This window comes from Phocoena sinus, chromosome 15 (assembly GCF_008692025.1).
Source record: "Phocoena sinus isolate mPhoSin1 chromosome 15, mPhoSin1.pri, whole genome shotgun sequence".
Taxonomy (NCBI): Eukaryota; Metazoa; Chordata; class Mammalia; order Artiodactyla; family Phocoenidae; genus Phocoena; species Phocoena sinus.
Genome location: NC_045777.1, coordinates 86113006 through 86134221, shown reverse-complemented (window position 1 = coordinate 86134221; position 21216 = coordinate 86113006). Strand labels below are relative to the sequence as shown.

Genomic DNA, 21216 nt, shown 5'->3' with positions numbered 1-21216 from the left:
GCTTACACGGGGAATCTAAAAAAAAAGAGTACAAGTGAACTTATCTACAAAACAGAAATAGAGTTACAGATGTAGAAAACAAACTCGTGGTTACCAGGGGGTGGGAGGGGAGGGATAAACTGGGAGACTGGGATTGACAAGCACACACTACTATACATAAAACAGATAACTAATAAGGACCTACTGTAGAGCACAGGGAACTACTCAATACCCTGTAATGGCCTGTACAGGAAAAGAACCTAAAAAAGAGTGGATACACGTATGTGTACGACTGATTCGCTCTGCTGTACGCCTGAAACTAACACGACATTGTAAAGCAACTCTACTCCAGTAAAATAATAAGTAAATAAAATAGAATACCCATCCCTCCAGCTTCTGACCTACAGGGACAGAGCCATCTTGTCACGAACCATCTCCACCGGGTGAAACGCAGAAACGCCCGCGCGGATCCTCCATTCTGCTGGGGAGAACCCTCCACCTGCCTTCACTCTCCCCAACACATCGCGTCAGCGTTATGGCAACCACCGGTTTTTTGCAACGTGCTCCTTCCGTGGGCCACTCCTGGAGTCTGAAGCACCTGCCGCATTTTCAAGGAGACCCAGTTCTAGCCACTGGGGCGCTGGGGTTCCGTTTGTGGAATCCTAATTCTTTGAAAATGGATAACCCGACACCAGCCGGCATTCTGGGGAGTAGGCCTCACGCGTCACCCCTCACTGTGGGAGGTGACAGGAAGTGCAGAAACTGTGTCCCCAGCGGACCTCCAGAAGAAACACGGCTGGGCCTCAGGCACAAGGCCTGCTCTGCCATGGGTGCCTGACACTAGGACGACTCCAGACAGCACGGGCCTGCTTCCCAGCAGGACAGGGACAATCAAGACGCCGGTGATGGAAAACTGCAGGACACAGCGGCGAGTTCTGGTTTTTAACTGGGCAGGAAAACAAGAGAGGCGCCCCACTACCCAGCACGTCCGCTGGTTCGGAAAAGGACTCAGAGGCAAGCTCCGAATAGCGACAACGACCGTCTCCCAATCCTTCTGGGGCCGATGGCCCAGCCTGGGGCGGCTCCGGACGCCCGAGTTTTTCTATTTCCCCTTCGTCTCTGCGTCCTGCGGCAGCATCCTCACTTCCTGGAGGCATTTTTAGAAGAATAACAGTGCTCTCTTTGCCACTGCTATCACAACAGTAAGGGTTTCCCTGCGAGGGAAGTGAAATCCAAACCAGATTTTCTGTCCTGAGATGCTCTGCCAAAGAGATGGCAAGGGAGTAGGCTAGTTCAAACGCATTCGTGGAGCGTCCGCTACACTGGGAGCGAAACAGGCTTGCGCATTCGATAAAGCGTTGGAGAGGGGGAGGGGGAAGGGGAGGGGGAGGGGTGGGAGAGGGAGGAGGCGGAAGAGAGACTCAGAAAGGGTCTCCCTACTCAAAATTAACTCTGAAATACACGGCTCTCTCACGGAACGGGGTCCCCTCCCTTGCTTCCACCCGTGCGGCCTCACATTTCAATGGGCTACCCCTTCGGATAATCAAGGGCTGGCTGTAATTAACTGCTACAACGTCCTCAGGAGCAGAGCGGAACCGCAGCTCGGGAAGGCTGGCCAGAGCTGCACCTTCCTGCCCCGTGCCCCTCAAGAGGGGTGGCTCGGAGCTGTCACGGCCACAGGATGGAACCGCCCTGGGGGTGGGCGGGGGCCACGGGCCAAGTTCCCGCTTCTCCCACCTCCCTCTGCCCAGCCCCGCTTCCAGTCCTGCCAGCCGCCAGCCCTCAGCACCAGAGACCCTAAGCACAAAGCCATCTTCTACACACAGTGGAAGACTACTAGGCCGTAAAAAAGGAACGAAGTACTGACCCACGCGGCAACACGGTCGAAAACATCGAAAGCATTGTGCCGGGCGAGAGAAGCCGGACTCCAAAGGCCATGTACTGGAGGATTCCGCTGACATGAAATGTGCCGAACAGGGAACCGCACGTGGACGCAACTCCACCGAGTGGCGGCGGCCAGGGGCTGCGGTGGAGGAACGGAGGGGGCGACCGCTGACGGGTATGGGGTTTCATTTGGGGGTGACGAGAATGGGTCGGAGCTAGACAGAAGTGGTGGCTGCACGACACTGTGACTGTGCTAAATACCAAGGAACTGTTCACTTTAAAACGGTGTATTTTGTTATGCGAATGTCACCTCAAATCCAATCACATCGCGTCAATAAAAACAGCTACGAGGGGTCGCCAACCGAGACTAACCCGAACCCTTCAAACCGTCAGTTCTGATGAACAAGTCAGGAAATCGCGGCCGGGGGAGCGGACACCCCGGGGGGGGGGGGGGAGGGGAGTCGGGGAGTCACGTGCTCGTCGAGTCTTTCTCCGTCGGCTTTTAAACCTCCGGTTCCGGAAGACTGGGAATCCTCTGCGAGGGGCTCCTGAGGGCCTCGGTGTCCAGGAAACGGCGAGAAAGAAGAGGGGGCAGCAGAGGGAGGTGGGGCGAGGCTTAGAGGTTGGGGCCAGAGAAAAGGGAACCGGAACTCAGACCTTTATTTAGTACCTGCAGGTGCAGGGCCGAGAAAAGGGCAGAGAAACGAAGCAAGACGCCGCAGTGAAGGGAGGAGTGTTGGGGGCCGGGCGCCGGGAGGGCTGCGGAAAGGGGGAGCCAGGAAGGACCGCCCCTGTCTCTGCATCCGTGTCAGTCACATCCCTCCTCTGGAAGCTGCCCGGCGCCGCGCACGTGAACCCGAGCAATTTCCTGTAATCGGCTCACCTGTTTTGAAGCCACACGCGAGCTCGAAACATACAAATACCGAGACTCACATTTTCCACGTAGCTGTGCGCGATCAGGGGAGCCAGGAAGAGAAGGCAACGTCGCAAAATGTCTCCAAACACGCGGACTTTCCTTCCGAGGAGGGCTGGTGTCGCCCGCCTCTCTGAACGGTCTGCTGTGACAAGGTGTCTTTGATTGAACTTGGTCGGGGTTGGAGGCTGGTGGGCGTTTCTTTGTCACTTTCTCTGCCACCAGGCACCAGCGAACATGAACCCGTGTTTTTCTGACGTTGCATCCTTCCCACACAGTGGGGGTAGAAATAACTTGACCAGTCTCTGAAAGTAACAGTGATGGGAATGCGGGAAACTTTACGCTCAGACATCACCTCTGGCTTCTTGCCATGTGAGCGAAAGCTTATGGATCAAGGGGCAAACTGGAAAGACTTTGTTTTTGGCATGTGCGAAATGACACAATCACCAGTAATTAAGGCGCCCATCAAAGCGGCACCCAGACGCTGTAGACGGTTACTGACTTGAGGCCGTTAGAGATGCTGCGTAGCGAGGGAGTCGGCGGACGGCGCTGCTTTTGTGATCGTTGAACGAGTCCACGCAGGAAGCCAGGCTTGTGAGCCGGCCCCGGTTTCACCCGGCAGGCGGTGACATGTCTGCACAGGACGCTTCCACGACCCAGCTGACTTCTTCAAACCAGTGACGTCAGTTTGATTCCCCCTCCCCCGAAAATAAAAAACCAAACTAGACTCCGGTCTCCGATAAGCAAAACACCCCCAGGGGCTGCTGCGAAAGTTTCTTCAGCCTCCCAGGACTCACTGGATTCCTGAAGCATGTCGTTAGGAAATGAGGAACCTTCTCAGACGCCTCCAAGAGGTACTGCGGGGGCGACGTCCCCCTGGGGGCCTGGTCCTTCTGCCTGCTTGGTAAGCCGCTCGCCCCGCACTGCGCCCTTCCTCCCCGGATTCTGGATCAAACGTCTCCTGCCTGGCCTGGCTCTGCAGTCTCTCTCTCTCTCATGCCATTTGGCTTGTGGGCAGGGCCTGGGCCTGCGTTAGCTGTTGGACAACGTTTAGCAACAGGCTCGTTTCTCTGCGTACGGAACCTCAATAAACCTCGGAGGAACTGATTGAAAGGTGCTCCCCGGGGAGGGCAGGAACCCCAGAGAGGGCAAGGCTGTGAGGCTGCCAGCTGCCGATAAAGGCAAGGGCCCCAGCTTCTGGGAACAGATGCACACACACTTCCCCTCCACCCAGCTGGGCTGCGGCCATCTCACTCCTTCAACAGGAACACACGCCAGGCACCCGCCCCCACTCCTTGGCCCTCTGCACCGTCCTGCCTCAGAAGAAAGTTAAAAAAAAAACCCAGCACGTAAAAATGAGAGCGTTCTGGTCCAAATCGGTCATCAGGCATTGATTGAAAGGCTTCTCTGGGCTCAAGTCCACGCTCTGTGCAATCAAAGCTACAGCATAAAGTAGCTGCCCCAGCACCCACTGTCGAGCACCCACTGTCGTTTAGGAAATTAAGATGGAAAAAGAACACGCGTGGAGCCATGAGAGCTCATGCTTCGGAGGAGAGCACGACCGATCGGCAAGGGGGGTGGCGGGCTCCACGGCAGCCCCCAGACCTGCCACAGAAGACGCTCCCTGACCGAGGATGTGGATTTGCCAGCTGGGCACACAGGTGTCAGAGTAAAGAGGACCGGCCGGTTGGAAAGTATACTCACGTGCTTGCAAACTAGCTCGGCCCCAGGTCTGGCTAGGGGGTCTCTCCGTGGTCCTCTCAAATTCCCTCTCCTCCAGCACAGTGGCTGCCAGGCCCCCAGAAAGCGCTGATGCTGCAGGGAGCAGTGCCCCCCCCCCCCGGAAGCTGGCGCAACACCCCACTCACAGGCTGCCTCTGTTTTTAGCAGGGGCCGAGGTGTGGGCTGGGGTGGGCTGCCATACTTCCCTTTTTATTTTTGTTCTGAGCAGAGGCTGTGGGTGCCTTTCTGCAGAGGGGGAGGCTGGGAGAAGAGGAGGAGACTGTGTTCTCTCCGGCAGGGGGCGCGCTGCGGAGAGCGGGAGCCGTGTCTGCCCTGCGGGAAGGTGAGGATGGGAGGGCAGGAGCTCAGCCCCGCCCTTCCTGCTGCCCCCGCGCGGCCGTGCAGGCCCTCACCCCGGAGACCACGCTCCTGGCTTTGAACTGCACCGAGGAGGAAGGCCAGCTGAGGGGAAGTGCGGGGCCTAGAACATTCCAGGGAGGATGCTCCCGTGGGCCTCACGCGGGGCTTCCCAGAGCCAAATACACCATCACCCTCTTTTCTCCTCCAACATCTCGTCCTCCCCTGTCCGCATCCGCCTTGACCACTGACCCAGCTCCTCTGACAACCGTGTCTTCTCTCTGCCCAATCCAGCTGGACCTCCACCGCGGGCTGCAGCAGGGCTGGGACCCCCCCACACACACCCCACCAACCCCGGTCAGGCCCTGGTATAGATGCCGGGAGGAGCACGTGTTGGCAAACTCTCAGCGAGAGTGCAAGTTAGACTGCGGTGACGGGTGACAGTCGCCCGTCTGCCTGGCCTGTCCGAGCATCCCGCACAAGTAGGTGATCGCTGAAGGTTGGCCCTCCCCCTTTCCTAGAAGGCTGCGAGGCCCCTCTGGTCCCACACAGCTAGACAGGAGCTTCTCACCCTGTTCTCCGCAGCCCTACGCAACAGAGACCAGCCCTACCAGCTCTGCCTAATTCCTCTATTTCCCAGTCTACAGCCTTTCTGTTCCCTTTCCTTTTCTTAAAAATTGCAGTATGACCAATAAGCTGCATGCACCTTAAACTTAATGAGTTTTGCAAAGAAGACACCCCGTCACCAAGACCCCGATCAAGAAACAGGGCACGGCCACCACCCAAGCAAGTGCCTTCACGGCCCTTTTCATCCTATTCCCCATGCCCATCCCAGAGGCAACCACGACTGTGCTTTCTGTTTTACCTTTTTCTGGAACTCAGGAAAATGGATCAGCACGGCCAGCTCTCTCTAGGGTCTGGCTCGTCCCTTTCTGTCCACTGATGTGTGGATCACGGTTTATCCATTTATCTGCTGACGGACATTTAGGCTGTTGGCCCGATTTGTCTATTGGGACATTCCTATATGCATCTTCGCGGGGGCACATGTTGTCATGTCTTCTGACGGGTCGTCTGGGAGGTGCACGCTGAACTCTGTAAGAAGTCCCCACTCTATTTCCCGAAAAAGTGGCCCTGTCACCCTGCCTTCCCACCAGCGGTCGCTGGCAGGTGGGTGTCTGGTGAGAGACCCCTTCCTGGTTCACAGGCGGCCGCCTTCTCGCTCTGTCCTCACGTTTCCTGAGATCGTGGAGGGCAGGGGAGCTCTGCTGTCTCTTCTTCTTCTAAGATCACTGATCCCATCACGAGAGTCCCCCCCAGACCTCATCTAACCCTCATCCCTCCCGAAGGCCCCACCCCCAAGTACCATCCCGTTGTGGGTTTGGGCTTCAACATGTGAACTCGGGGGCCCAGCGTGCAGCCCACAGCCCGTGAGAAGCGGCGGGAAGTGCTGCCGGTTTGGCTCCGCACGGGACATGGGGGGACTCGCTGTACCTCCCGTGGGCTCAAGGCCCCCTCGTTACCTGCTGTGCTGTGAGCATCATTGGGACTTCGTCAACGGAGTGACGACTCCCTGAGCCAATCAACGGGAGGTAAGCACAGCGTGATGATTCAGTCTTACATGGTCAGAGCCCACACTAATGGCGTTTCAGAGCTGGCAGGGTTCTCGAGGGCCGTTTCAGGCACCAGCACGGCCTCGCACACTCCAGGGGCCGAAGGAGCCAAGGTGAGCTGAAGGACCGGCTGAGTTACAGCCCTGCGAGAACGGCTCCGTGCCTGGTGGGCCCCCCGTCCGTGTTCTCTCCTGCCGCCCACCCCAGTGGGACAGGGCCCTCTGTCCTCCGTGTTGCAGAAGACGGTCCGCAGGTGGAGGCGTCGAACGCCGGGCCTGGGACCTCCAAAGGGGTGAAGGGAGGAGCAGGGACTGACGGTGGTCTTCCACTGACCTTCCGTCACCACCCCGGCCCCTCACTTCTCCCCTCCGAGAAAGCTGATCCTTCCAAGCTCGGGCAGGACAGGCAGCAAGGATGACATCGCCAAAGGCAAGTGGAGGGAAGCTGCCCAGTCTTGGGGGAGATTTCAGGGGAAAGGACGTTCAGCCACGTTCCCAGGGGGGGCCAGATGCCCTCGAAGTCCCTTCCAACTCTGGGATTCTGAAACATGCCCCGTCGGAGAGACCAAACGTAGATGGCAGAATTTTTCCACGACTGGGTGAGGAGATGCCCACTGGGCTCTTCAAGGGCCCACAAAAGGGATGGAGCCAACATCCAAGGGCCCAAGGAGCTGAATTCTTCCAGGAAGAGGGGTTACTCGAGGCCACGGTGGACAGGGTGCCCGGAGACCCCTCGGAGAGGCAGCAGTAACCAAGTGACACGTGAAAGGAAGTGGCATTGAGAGTTTCCTGCGCACACTCGGGGAGGTTCGAGTCTGAGCTTGTGGGTGATGATTTTTCTAGTATGGCGAGAACAGAAAAGAACAAAACAGCTGGCTCTGCAACAGAAAACCGCCTCATGGGAGCTCGGCGACCCCGGAGACGAAACAGCCGACGTGGACTGGCGGCTTCGGTGTAGGAACCTCGTCCCATCTTTCCCACCGGCGGTCCCGCTGAGGCCCAGTTCTGCCCAAGGACTTGGGTTCAGCCTCCTCCCCGCGCTGTTTGCTTATTTATCTCCGCCTTGAAACCGCGGTCCTGAACAGCACAGGCCCTTCGCTGCTGACTCAGTTGCTGGAGCCAAAATTCATAAAATCCTATTTCGGAAAGGTCCCATGATTTTATTTTCTGATCATAAATATGAACTTTAATTAGCAGCTTGCTAATTAGCAGGTGCCGTGGAAACAGAGAGGGGAAGGGAGCATATCCCGTGTAAAACAGAGCCGGCCTCCCGTTAACTCTCGCCTCTCCCTCTGCCCCTCACCCCCTGCAAGTCCTGGAGAGCAGAGAGGTCGTCTCAGCCAGAAAGGACGGGGGCCAGGAGCTCACTCAGGCAGAGAACTGGATGTGGCCGTGGGCTCAGATGTCTCCTCTTTGGGTTGGTGAGAAGTTCCCGGGCGCGCCGGCCTGGTCAGAGGCCCGGCTCTGTCTGCCCGGCAGAACCAAGGGGCTGGGAAGAAAGTGGAGTCTTTGCCAAGAAGCTGAAGGAAAAGCCACTAGAGCTTCGAAAGAGCTCAGTGACTCTCCTTGACGCTGAACACTGGTGGGTGAGTGACTTCACGGTGCCCACACTTTACAAAACACGCCAGACCCGACACCCACCCCGTTCCTCCAACTGCCCCTCCTCGGTTCCTCTATAAATAACCCATAAAAAACCCATAAATAACGTATAAACAGTTTATCTATAAAACGGGAATAATAATGCCCATAGCTGGCAGAATTTTAGTGATGATTAAACACGTTTCTAAAGCAACTGCCTGGAATATAATAGATACTCAATTAATGGGAGCTTTCATCATTTTCAACCGTGTACGAGTTCATTAGTTAAACCCAAAGTCGAGAACTTACTAACATCTGACGTCCTGTTAAGAGGAAATGGACTATCGCAAGCATTATCCAAGAAGCCGAGGTTAAAACGTGATTGTTAATTTCCTAAACATGATGGGGAAAAAAACCCAGTCCGTATGGTTGGTGGTGAAATGATGCTAACATCAACAAGAGTGTGTTCTGCATCACCGTGTCTAAAATCCAAGCATGTGTGGATGGTGTGACATGTGTCCTTTACGGGACACGGGAGCAGGTGCACGGACTACCAAACACGAGCACCTGTTGGATGTGAGAAAGGGCCACACCCTCTCCTGATGGCGTCTGCAGCATCAAACTTTAGACCTCCTCTGTACTCAAGGCACATGAGACTACACTCTAGAAGAAAGTTCGTGGCAGAAGGTGAGAGAGTTCGAGCGTTGTTTTCTTGCTTACTTTTTTCTTTCTTTTTTTTTAAAATGGAAGATTATTGCCGTTCTGCTGGCATTTGGGTTCCTGAACAAGTAAGAAGAGCACACGTTTCGGCTCCCTGTGGCTCTACAGGGAGTTCTCCTAGGGTCACAGCTGAGATTTCCGGGATGCATGGTGCTCTTCCCATGTAACTGTCAGCCCCAGCAGGTGCAGGCAGTTTCAAGGGTGAAATGTTACAGATCAAGTAGGTTTGTGTAAATCCAACCCTCCTCTCTCCGCTTAACTGGGTTTAGCACCGGGGTCTACCCTGTGCCACAAGCATCAGCTGGTTCCTCAGGGAGGAGCTGTCCTGGGTGAGCCCTGGCTCACAGATTCCAAGTGCTCACTGGCGGGAGTGTTGTGTGCGGGCCCACAGCCTCGGCACCACCTGGAGCTTGTTGGACCTGCAGTATCCCAGGCCTCACCTCGGACCTTTCTCAGTCAGAGCGTGCCTTTTAACAAGCTCTCCCGGTGGTTGACCACACACGCAGAAGCACTGCTCTCATCCCTCACTGTTGGCAGAGACATCGGGTGTTGACTTAGATGCTCACCCCCTTCTAAGCTCCTGGAACCTTCTGGACACATGCTGATCTCTCCTGGCTCACTCCCTGCCTGGTCTTTGATGGTGTTTCCCATTTTGGCTCTACACACTTGGGGGTAACCGGGCCCCAGGTTGGACCAGGTCTTCATGCTTCATCCCGCAGTGCCCCTCACTTTGTTTTGGCCTTGCTAGTGGGTCCCAGATCCCCGGACACACTGACACTTCAATGGTACGTTAACTCCACTCCTGACTGACAGCTCCACCTGGGACAGGCTTGAGGGCCCTGCTGCCCATCACCCAGCTCTGCTTTCAACAGTCATTTTCCAATCTCTTAAATGGGCTAAGGAAGAACACTGTTTACTCGCAGCTAGCCCTTTTGTAAAGTGAAGTCTTCTGCAAAGTAAGAATTATGCCCCACAATTATTTCTTCTAAAAATCTAATATTTCATGCAACGAGACCTACTTCATTGCCAGTCTTTTATGATAGCCTCTTATCTGGCCTGGTGAATTCAGATCAGTTGTGAGGTGGTGGAAAGTAACAGGTTATGAACAACAGTGAAAACGCTGAACAATTATAAAATGGAACAACATATTTGAAACAACTGGAAGAGGAATTGTAGACACTGAACAACAGGGGGCTCAGGATAACCCTGATGGAAGGTAAATTGATGACGTAAGCCTCGTGATCACTGGCTTCTTGCCTGGATACACTTTACATACCACAGGGCAGGGGGGCGGAGCCCAAACTGAGGTGACAGTCCAGAATACAGGGCTGCTGAGGTCTGCAATTTGGGAGGAGGGGTACCAAGAGGAGGGGGGTACACGGAGAAATAGTGTTTGGCTAAATACTAAACTGCATATGTGCAAGTAAGACTCCATGAGCTGAACAGAGAACAAGTACCAAGAGGCTGTGAACCGAGAGATTTCATACGACACAAGACAGGCAAATGCTGGGGTTCCAATTAGCCAGATTTGGAAGACCTTACTGGGTCCCCTGAGAATTCGGAGACCTAGAAAAGTCCATGCCTGAAGAGCAGGGCTACTATAACTCCAGAATACGGACCACTCTAGATGTAACCAACAAAGTTTAAAAGTTCCAAATATTCACACGTAACTATTTTCCAGATCAAAACGTATCACAACTTATGGGCAACGAAATCCAGAAACTTGGCATCCACGATGACCAGAATTCAAGAAAAAATGTTTGCTATACATGCGCATAAGCCAACAAATTACAAGGAGAAAAACCAGTCAATAGAAATGGACCCAGAGATTACAGAAGCGTTGAACTTTGCATACAAAGACCTTAAAACAGCTATTATAAGTATGCCAAAGATTTAAGGGAAATATGAACGGAATAAGGAAAAAGACGTGAAACAAGAAATAACCAAATGGAAATTCTATATCTAAAAGTTAGAATATATGAATTACAAATTCAGTAGATGGGCTTAACAACCATTTGGACATTGCAGAAGAAAAAAATCAGTGACATTGAAAAAAGGGCAATAGAAACTACACACGTAAGCCATGGAGGGGGAAAAAAGACTAAAAAGGATGAGCAGAAAATCAGTGAATTGAGGAATAATATCAAGTGGTCTAACATTCACGTAGTTAGAGTCCTAAAAGGAGAGGAAAAAGAGAAATCGTGGAAGAAAAATCACTTTAATTTTTTCCCCAAATTTAATGAAAAGTATCGACCCACGGATCCAAGAAATTCAATGAACTCTAAGCAAAATAAACATGAAATCATACATAAGCATATCGTAAACTGGTGAAAATCAAATATAAAAAGAAAATCTTAAAAGCAGACAGAGAAAAAAGGATACATTACATACAGTGAAATAGGGATAGAAATACTGGTCACTCCTCATAATGAACAATGTCAGAAAGAAGACAACGGAACCACACCTTTAAACTGCTGAAACAAAAGGCCAACTTGGAATTCTTTATCCAGCGAAATACCTTGCAAAAATAAGATGACATAAAGGCTCTTTGTTTGATAGATCAGAAGCTGAAAGAAATCCATCATCAGCAGACCTGCAGTATAAGGAATGTTAAATGATATTTTTCAGACTGAAGAAATATGAAGCCAGATGGAAACTTGGATCTGCACAAAGGACTGAAGAGTGCCAAAATGGTAAATACGTGAGTAAAGATAAAATTTCTTCCATTTGCAATTTCTTGAAAACATAGTTAATGGCTTAAAGCAAAACTAACAACAATCTACTGTGTACTTTGTAACATATGTAGAAATAAAATACATGACAATCAATAATCACACAAGGGATGAGAGAGGGTTAGGTGAACATATACTGCCATAAGTCTTGACACTATATGCGAAGTGATGTAATATTAATACAAGGTAGGCAGTGGTAAGTTAAAGGTGCATTGTATAAGTCGTAGCACAACTGCACATGTACACAAAGAAAACAAAGAAATAGGCTAACAAGTCAACAGAGGAGATAAAATGAAATACCAAAAAAGACCTTGATTCATCCAAAGGAAGGCAGAAAAGGAGGAACAAATAAAACAAAGAATGGACGCATCAAAAAGAAAACACTTAGATGGTAAATGTAAATGGATTAAACACTTCAATTAAAAGGCAGAGATTATCAGAGTGGATTAAAACATTATTCAACTATATGCTGTTTATAAGAGACTCACTTTAAATATAAAGACACAGATAAAGTAAGATAAGGAAGCACTATTCATAAAAACTGGAATGGATACACTAATACCAGAAAAGCAGACTTCAGGAAGAAGAGTATTATCAGAGGTAAAGAGGGACATTTTATAATGATAATGGAGTCAATTCATCAAGAAAATATAACAATTCTGAATGCACCTAATTACAGAGCTTCAAAACACATAGGGCAAAAATGGATAAAATGGAAAGAATTAGATAAATCCATAATTACAGTTGTAGGTTTCAATATTCTTAGTAATTGTTAGGACAGGTAGATAAAAATTAAGAATATAGAAGATTTGAACAACACTAGCAACCAACTTGAACTGACAGTTATAAAACACTCCAGCTAACAACTGCAGGATACCAGCAGAATACATATGCTTTTCAAGTGAATATGGGACAGTCACCAAGACTTTTGGTTGGGCCATAAAATGAGTTTCAATAACTTTAAAAGGATAAAAATTGTATAAAATGTGTTCTCTGACAAAAGGGAGTTAAATCAGAAATTCATAATTAAATGTCAGTATCTGGAAAATCCTTGGATATTTGGAGATTACATGGTACAATCCTAAATAACCCATTGATCAAAGAAATCAAAAGGAAAATTTGAATATGTTTTGAACTGAATACAAATAAAAACAAAATATCAAACTTTCTAGCATGCAGCTAAAGCAATGCTTTTAGGGAAATTTATAATTTTAAATGCTAATATTAGAAAAGAAGAATGATTTAAAATGAATCATCTAAGTTTGTACATTAAGAGGCCTGAAAAGCCAAAGTAAATAGAGAAAAGAGATAATAAAGATAAGAGTGGAAAACAACAAAATAGAAAATATAAGAGCAATGTGGAAAAACCAGTGAAATCAAAAGCTTTGAAAAGATCAACAGAACTGATAAACCTCTAGCTAGTCTGATTAAAAAACAGAGAAAACAAAATCACCAATATCAGAAATGAGAGATGAGCTATAACTACAGATCCACCAGGGATTGATAGGATATTATGGAAATATCTTGTAAAACCTTATGACCATAAATTCTACAACACTGACGATAAGCACAAAAATTACTCAAAAGACACAAATTCTCAAAACTGACCTAAGAAGAAACAGAAAAATCTGAGTTAGCCCTTTTTCTGTTAAAGAATTTGAAGTTATTATCAGAAACCCTTCCACAAAGAAAGCTCTAGACTCATATGGCTTCACTGGTGAATTCTATCAAACATTTAAGGAAGAAATAACACCAATTTTACATGAACTCTTACATAAAATAGAGGGAGAAGAAATACTTCCCGTCTCATTTTTTTTTCCATCTCATTTTATGTGGCCAACGTTATGCTGATTCCAAAGCCAAACAAAGGCATTACAGGAAAAGAGAAGTATGACCAGTACCCCTCATAAAGATAGATGCAAAAAAATCCTTAACATAATTTCAGCACAAAATTTCAGAAGTATAGAGAAAAGATTATACATCATGACCAAGTGGGACTGATTCCAGGAATGCGAGACTGGTTCAACATTCGAAAATCAACCAATATAATTCATCATATTAAGAGAATAAAGAAGAAAACAACATATGATTATTTCAATAGATGCAGAAATCATTTGGCAAAATTCAACATCTATTCATACTTAAAAACTCTCAGCAAACTGGAATAGATTGCCCTCAACCTGATAACAACTATCCTCATACTTTGTGATGAAAGGCTAAATGCTTTTCCTCTAAGATTTGGAATGAAGCAAGGATATTCATGCTAAGCACTTATACTCAACACTGTACTAGGGTTTCTAGACAGTGCAATAAGGCAAGGTGAAAAGAATTAAAGGGAACAAAGATTGGAAAGCAAGACATAAAACTGTCATTATTTGTAGACAACATGATTGTGTATAGAAAAGTAATCCAAAGGGAATCTATAAAAAAAGAAACCTACTATCAGAATCGGTAATAATCAATAACTACTAATTATCATACAATAATTTAGCAAGGACACAGGATACAAGGTCAATATACAAAAATTTTTAAAAACCTAATATCAAAAAAAAATACTTAGGATTTAAGTATAATGAAAGAGGTGTAAAATATCTACCTTGAAAACTACAAAGAATTGCTAAAAAAAGTTAAAGAAGCCCTAAATCAAATGGAGGGATATATCATGTTCATGGATTGGAAGACTCCTAAATATTACTGCCAGATAGGTCCAAATTGACCTAGAAATTCAATAAATTCCAATCAAATATCAACAAGCTTTTTTAGTATAGTATAAACAAACTAATTCCAATATTTATATAGAAAGGAAAGGGACTTTGATAGCTAGAACAATTTTAAAAAAAGAATTGGAGGAATACATATTATTTATTAATTATATATATTTATATATTATATATTGTATTAGTTATATATTATAAATATTTTATAGATAAATATAAGTACCCAATTTCAAGGTTTACTGTAAAACTACAATCATCAAGACACTGTGGTTTTTGTGTAAAGATAAGTAATAAATCAATGAAACAGAAGAGTGAGTCCAGAAATAGATCTACAGCTATAGAGTCAATTAATTTTTGACAAAGTCACCAAAACAATTCAAAGTTGCCAGGAAAGTCTTTTCAATAGTTGGTGCTGTAACAACTGGATATCCATTTCATGGGAAAAAATAAACCTCAATTCCTATGTCACACGGGACACTAACATTAATTCAAAGTAGGTCACAGGTTTAAACATAAAATCCAAAATTACAATGTTTCTAGAAGAAGAAAGACTACTTTTACAACCTTGAGGTAGGCAAAGATTTCCTAGGCAAGAGCCAGAAAGTACTAAATACAAAACTGAAAAAAAAAAAATTGGACTTCATCAAAACAAAAAAACTTAAAAAATGAAAAACTGCTCATCAAAAACACTAGTAAGAAAATGAACAGGTCAGTCATAGAAGAACTATTCACAATATAAATGTTTGATAAAGGACTTGTACCCACAACATATAAAGAACATAGATAAAAACTAAAAGCAACAAGTTAATAAAAAGAGGACAAAAGACTTGAATGAGCATTTCAGAAGGGAAGAGATACAAATGGCTAATAAGCACATGGAGAAGCGCTCACGATCATCAGTCATCAGGGAAGTGCAAAAGAATGAGATACCCCCAAACAACCAGCGGAATGGCTAAAATTTTTAAACTGATGACATCAAACGTGGTGAGGACGTGGAGAAACCGGAACTCTCAAACACAGCTGGTGGGGCTTTAAAATAGTACAGCCAGGCTTCCCTGGTGGTGCAGTGGCTGCGGGCCCGCCTGCCGATGAAGGGGACACGGGTTCGTGCCCCGGTCCGGGAAGATCTCACATGCCGCGGAGCGGCTGGGCCCGTGAGCCATGGCCGCTGCGCCTGCGCGTCCGGAGCCTGTGCTCCGCAACGGGAGAGGCCACAACAGTGAGAGAGGCCTGTGTACCACACACACACAAAAAAATAATAATAAAATAAAATAGTACAGCCACTTTAGAACATAATTTGGCAGTTCTCATAACATCAAACATACATCTGTGAAGTCTGAAGGAAAGAGGAGTGGGCTGCTCTGGGGAGAAGCTCCCATCCACAGAGAGAGGCAAAGGCTAGGGCTTTTGCTCTGGTCAGAGTTGCCTTCACCTTTTCTCTTTGAAGGAGTTAAGGCCGTTTGCTTTCGCCATAGAGGAATTAACATTTGCAGGGTGAATAATTGATCCTCAGCTGGGGAACCTCCTGCAGGTTTGGCTGCAGAGCTGGTTCTCAGTAAACCTGCCCTGACACACCCCAACACCCGACCCCTCTTCCTTCTCCAGGCAGGAGGGCCCCCGTTCTATCTACCAAGTACTCAGGAGTCCTTATGTCTCTTTAATCTTGTCCCATCGAGACCCTCTCTCAGGAAAGGCATGGAGAGGGGACACTCAGAGCCGCCGGGTGCCTTCTCCAGGGGGAGCGGGCTCACACACACACCCCCGCCCCCGGGATGCACAGATTCCTGTGTACATTAATTCACGTGAATTCCCTGCCCAGGTAACATAGTGGGCACTGGCCAGGCCCCATCCCCGCTCAGGTACGTCTGGCTCAGCAGCTGGTCATCTCTTCTACGAACACCTGCTCCGGAACCATGAAAACAGCTATGTCTGACTGAGGGTTTTCAAACATCAGGGATCTGAGTGTGTGTCTTGGTAGGGGAGGGGCAGAACTTTTCCAGAAAATGAGGGGCCTCAAAAACATAACACTGTGTACACACGAGAAAACGTATGTGTAAAGGGCTGAGCTGCAATGGCGTCCACACATGAATGCCAGACAGAGCTCAGAAGTCTGCAAGAATGTTTCAAGATGCCCACCTTAAAAACGCTGAGTTCTCTGTTGGTAACTGTATTGGTCAGCTCACCCAGGACTGGGCAGCTTAGACAACAGATACCGATTTTCTTACAGTTCTGGAGGCTGGAAGTCCAAGGTCAAGGTGCCAGCAGGGTTGTTTTCTGGGGAGGACTCTCTTAGCTTGCAGACGGCTGTTCCCACTGTGTCCTCACATGGCCTTTCCTCTGGGTGCATTTACCCCTGGTGTCTTTTCCTCTTCTCATAAGGATGCCAGCCCTACTGGATCAGGGTCCCGCCGTTATGACCTCATTTAACGCTAACTGCCTCCTCAAAGGCCCCGTCTCCACGTACAGGCACGTTGGAGCTTAGGGCATGAATGTATGAATTTAGGGAGGGCCACAATTCAGTCCCTAAGCAGTAGCTAAACATCCCTCCTCTTCCCCCAACATGACGGGACGTATGAACCAAAATAGCCTTTTTTAAACAAAGGAGACTTCACTGATGACACCCAAATGAACAGGGTCCTTTAAGACAGTCTTTCCAACAACACTGCAACTGCTCAACAAATGTGATGGAAACTCCTTTGAAACGCTCTCAGTGAGACAGCTACAGAGAGCTACAAGCTACAGTCCCAAAGCTTGGAAAACAACTGCAAAAGGAGAGGACTCCAATCATTTTGTGTGTGTGACATCATCCCTGGAAAAGGTATAGAGCCCACACAGCAGCCGTGCCAAAGTATTTTAGCCACGCCTCTGCTGTGTCCACTTGGCAGACTCCTACACACCCGTCAGGGCCCAGAGCCACCACTGCCTGAACAACCCCCACCCCCCACCCCACAGCAGCAGTGTGGCTCCCTGCCTCGCGTCTCCCAAAACCCGACTTTCGGAACAGCGTTTGTCACATCGGGTTGTACTCTGCCCACGTGCCTTCTCCGTTCAGGGATCTGCCCTTGAGGCAGGAGACCCTTCTTTTCACCAGTGGAACCAAGGCCTTCATCGATCAGCTGCCTTCCCTTCCCCGTCCCACTTCCCTGCTCTGTGATCCCAGTTCAAGAGAGCAAATCCTTGTCTCATAGACCACTTTGAAGGAACCCAGATGACGTCTGGAACGGAAGACAGAGCTGTGGGCAGGTGAAGCTGAGCTCAAATCCCAGCTCCAACAAAGGCTCACTAGATTCAAACCGAACAACACACAAAAAGCCCCACCCCCAAACCTTAAACCAGGCAGATGGACACGCACCATTTCCTCAGGGAGAACAAAGTCGGGGAGCCCAGAAGCTCCCTGCAGCCCAACCCGCGTGGGACGGAGGAGCGAGGCCCTGGGCTGGCGCAGGCGGGCAGAACCGGCCGAAGCTTGATGCCACGCCTTACTGGGGGCTTGTGTCAACTCAGTCAGTCCTGAGCCCAGCAGGCCCCTGGCAGGGAAGGCAGCTGCCGCCGCCTCCCTGTGCTGTGACAAACGAGCTTCCCAGAGCGGAGACCTCCCCTGTGGCCGCTCCTGGGGGCTCTGTCTAGGAAGAGGATGATGGTCTAGGCCCTGGGCTCTGAGCTCACACTGTAAAGGGAAAAGATGGAGTTATTTTTGTTTCCGTGCAAAATCAAGCTGACAGGGTCTACTTTTCCCCAAGGAAAGGTCAGGAGGGAAGTTGGAACTTGGAACTGTAGAAAGAGCTCCGTGCTGGATCCCAGTTCTATTAACGGCTACTTGTGGCAGTTTTAAAATATGACCCCCAATTCTCTGCCGTTCTTCCCATCAACAGGTGGGGCCTACGTCTCCTCCCTTGGATGTGGGTTCTGCAACCCCTTGATCCATACAAAAACGTGGCCTGACGCACAGCCAGGGCCCGGACCCAGGCAGTAATAAACTGGCAGCTCCCACGGCCTGTGTCTTGGGACACCCACTCTGAACACCCAGCCCCCATGCTATGAGGGGGCTGAAGCAGCCGGGGAGAGGTCCCTGTGGAGAGGAAGGGAGGTTCCCAGCCCTCAGACCCAGCTCCCAGCCCACGGCCGTGGAGCGCGCTATCTTGGCTCCCCAAACTTTTGGCACATGGAGCAGACACGCTTTTCCAGCCAAGCTCAGCCCACGATGCAGATTCGTGAGCGAAATAAATTATCACTGTGGTTTCACGTCATTCAGTTTTGGAGTGGTTTTTATGCTACAGCACTTAACCAGAACACCAACGCTGTGGCCTCGGACAGACGCTTCACTTCTCCAGACCTCAGAGTCCTCAACGGTAAAGAGAGGAGGATTCAAAGCCGTCCAGCGTACCTTTCAGCTCAGTCAATGCATTCTCTGAACGTGAGTAAGCTTTTTCCTGGTTTTATCATAAAACAGAACACCCTTTCTCCAGTTCACTAAAAAATTCCTTATATGTACAAGAACACTTGTGTCAGTGCTTCTCAAACATTAAGGTCTAATTGTCTCGCCCAGGGATCTTGTCGGATGCAGACTCTAATACAGGAGGCCAGAGGTGTGGCCTGGGAATCTGCATTTTAATGCAACGCTGGACCACTGATAGCATCTTGAGTTGGCAAGGCCTTTGTCTCTTTGTCACCAACAGCAGTCATCAGACATGGCACTAAACACACAAAGGCCAGATCTCATTTAATCCCTATGACAGTGCTGTGAGGAAGGTTCTAGAACCATTTGCACTCGACAGACTGGAGACCCAACGTCTGGAGAGGTCAGGTGACTTGTCCGAGGTCACAGTTAGTGAGCAGCGTGGCCACGGTCTGAATCTAGGTCAGCTCACAGACGCACATTCCCCCGGCCGCCCTCTTCTAAACACCAGGTGACACGAGATTAACCATTTTGGGGGGTTTCGTCTCCCCTCTTCGTGCCTGCAGCTAGCCAGCTGGGATGAAAATCTATCACGGAAGGACAGAAGTGGGGACACATCAAGAATAACAAAACAGAGTTAACAAAGATAGAGGTGACGTTTTCAGGTTTCCTATCCCCAGCTGTGATTAATTTATAGCTTTTTCCATGCTAATGTCTTCCTGCCTTCTGCTAGTAATAAATAACCAATATGCTTTAATACCTAGTTATTATTCATCCCTTTGAGATATCTGGATTTTGATTCTTCGCTGCAGTTCAATCACATTGGATTTCTTTAACCAGGACTGCTCCATTAAGAGTCCCCTCCAAGGACATCCTGGCAGGGCGGTGGCAGTAATGGATAATGGTGACAAGGGAGAGTGGGGACCCGAGACAGGAGATGTTAGTGGCCGCGAGGAAAAGAAGGGGAAACCGTACTAAAAAACACCACCAAATTACGTTTAAGTAACGTTAAGGTTATGCCGTGGACCAATGAAACCAAGAAACTCAGAGCTATGGCTGACACGCCATTCACAATGCACCCTCCTTGCCTTTGCCGTTCCTGCAACAGAAACGTGGGACCACTTCATCACCGTCCTGAAGTGGAGGCTCCCCTCTTACACTGGAATAAGTGTAAGTGCCAACCCTGGCTGTGTATCTCAGGAAGCTGCTTGGAGCTTTCTCCATCTACACTTCCTCAAAGTGTTTTTCAAGCAACAAAGGCCAAACCCTACAACCCAAGGCTGGTTAGAAGAATAATTTCCTTCTGAAGAAGTTGTCCTTTGTCCGAGGACCCCAGAACTCTCTGGCCATCTTGCCCTTTGTCAACACACAACAACTCACATTCTTTGGGGCCCACTGAGGACCAGACATGACAAGCTCCATCCTGCCCTGCGGCCACTTTTAGAATGCGAGCATCACTCCTCTGGGCCCTGGTGTGGCCACCTGGGCCCTCATGTGTCAGTCCTCTGCCTCTTCAGGCCTGCCTACTCCCTTCATTACAGAACAAGGAGCCTGTCCCTGAGGGGCAGCGCTTCTCAACTTTCTGAAATCCATTTGGTATCTGGAACCACTTCCAGAATAATGTTCTTAAATACATGAAATTACATACAGAGGATTACAAATTAGTATATTGAAACAGAGTTATCCAATACTTTAAGAATTGTGAATTTTTAATGTGTGTGCCTCCCTATTAATGCATGAAATAATATCTAACACTGAGACCTGACAACCGCCCCGATTTTGAAATAGGGATAGACAGACAATATCCTGAGATGTCTGCAGAAACCGTAATGGGATATGAAAGAAAATGTCTGTGACTTCTGTTGCCGACAAAGTTAAAAGTGCCTCTGATACTACAATGGCTTGTCACCTGAATTCATAATTGAAGGAGATGGCATATTTTCGTTAGAGTTAGCGAAAATAAAGATGTAATTTCTTCCATCCAAGTTCATGGGCCTCCTGAATTCTATCCGTGGATCCCTAGGGGGGCCTTTGAGCTCCAGGTTAAGAAACCCTGCCCCAGGGGTCCCACTCCTCCCATTCCCTTGTAAGCACTCATAGAACCACCTGTCTTCCCTGCAGGAGCCCAAAGGTCAGGAACCCCATCTGTCTTATTCGAAGCAGGCGCACGATGCCTGGCAAAGTGCCCGGCATCTTTGCAGACGCACGAGAAATACCGATGAGTAGTGACTCGGGTACAACTTTTCTTTGCATCTGTGCGGCTTCCTGGTGGCTCCATGAGAAAGGTGATGAACCCTGGGTTTTCCCATTTGCCTCTGAGGGTTCATCCAATCAACACACGATTTATATATTTGTTTATTTTAATTGAGTTCTAGCTCACATGTCATAATTCACCGTTTCAAGTGTATAATTCAGTGCGTTTTCATCCATTCACAAGGCTGTGCGACCATCACTGCTATCTGATTCCAGGACACTGTCACCACCCCCAAAGGAAACCCCGTACCCATTAGTAGTCACTCCCCGTTCCTTCTCTCCTCCAGCCCCTGGCAACTGCTAGTCTGCTTTCTGTCTCTACGGACTCCCTCTGTGGACCTTTCACATCAGTGCAA

General features: G+C 48.7%; 1 protein-coding gene across 7 annotated transcripts in view; it reads right to left on the bottom strand.

Annotated features, from left to right (window-relative positions):
* The window catches only part of CARD11 (caspase recruitment domain family member 11), a 110063-nt gene that overhangs the window by 49893 nt on the left and 38954 nt on the right, over nucleotides 1–21216 (bottom strand). Inside the window, exon 1 of one of the 7 annotated variants that reach the window (XM_032604525.1) lies at nucleotides 4481–4627. The exons of 5 other annotated variants lie outside the window; for them this stretch is intronic. The gene's annotated coding sequence lies outside the window, so the exon portion shown is untranslated. Of the gene's footprint in view, nucleotides 1–2796; nucleotides 2957–4480; nucleotides 4628–21216 lie in introns of those variants that run through there. One more of the 7 variants, XM_032604526.1, reaches the window with a different exon arrangement.